Source organism: Triticum aestivum, chromosome 1A, assembly GCF_018294505.1.
Source record: "Triticum aestivum cultivar Chinese Spring chromosome 1A, IWGSC CS RefSeq v2.1, whole genome shotgun sequence".
NCBI lineage: Eukaryota > Viridiplantae > Streptophyta > Magnoliopsida > Poales > Poaceae > Triticum > Triticum aestivum.
Genome location: NC_057794.1, coordinates 592,279,647 through 592,280,528, shown reverse-complemented (window position 1 = coordinate 592,280,528; position 882 = coordinate 592,279,647). Strand labels below are relative to the sequence as shown.

General features: G+C 60.8%; 1 pseudogene; it reads right to left on the bottom strand.

Moving 5' to 3' along the window:
* The window catches only part of LOC123059619 (protein STRICTOSIDINE SYNTHASE-LIKE 3-like), a 1,593-nt pseudogene extending 775 nt beyond the window's left edge, over positions 1-818 (bottom strand).
* Positions 819-882: the final 64 nt, after the last annotated feature.

Genomic DNA, 882 nt, shown 5'->3' with positions numbered 1-882 from the left:
GAGTCCCCTGTCTTGGTGACCAGCCCATGTTGCGACCTCGCGAAGTTCATCGAGCTGTCGGTGAAGTAGACTTGGCCGGTACCTTGGTCGACGCCGACCTCGTTGGTGAAGCGGAGACGAAAACCATCAACCTGGTTGACCAGCACGGTCGCCTCCCCGCCGCCCGGCACTACCCGCATGAGCCCTTTGTCGCGTCGGCCACGTAGAGGTTGCCCGATTTCTGGTTGAACCACAGGCCGAGCGGGCCCGGGCCGCCGCAGTGGCTCTCAGTTTTAGTCTCCGGGCGGAACTTGGACGCCGTGCACGCCTCGCTATCGTAGTCAGGACAGCATAAGTCGTCTCGTCCAGCCCAGTTGGTGTGTGCGTGCTGTCCGAGACGCCCCTGTTGTAGAGGGGGCTAGGGGCCGTGGCACTGGGTGTCAAAGGCGACGCTCTCCGGCCCGCGGAGGAGTTGGCCCGGCAGCGGCAGGTGTTGGCTTCGGGAGGCGTCGAAGCTGGTGGCAGCTGCGGCTATGGAGCTGGGCATGAAGAGAAGGACGAGGATAACCAGGGTGACTGTGGCCTTGAAGAAACGGCTCATGCTGCACCCCATGCTAGTTTAGCTTGCTTCGCTAGCTCTTGGATCGATTTGGGGTTTCTTGGCTAGCACCTGCGCAGCTCTCGGTTGATTGTTGGTCTGGGTCTGATGGATTGCTCGATGGCACTGATCGATCGACAACTACCGGGCGCGTGGGATTCGTACGGTTTGAACGAAGACTGAGTCCGGGTTGAAGCAGAATAAACCATCCTGGTCGTGGTCGCTGAGTTCATCAACCATCGATCGTTGATAGGCGGTGGCAGCAGCCCGACCGGTCTGGCGATCATGGCAGACGACCACTGCGA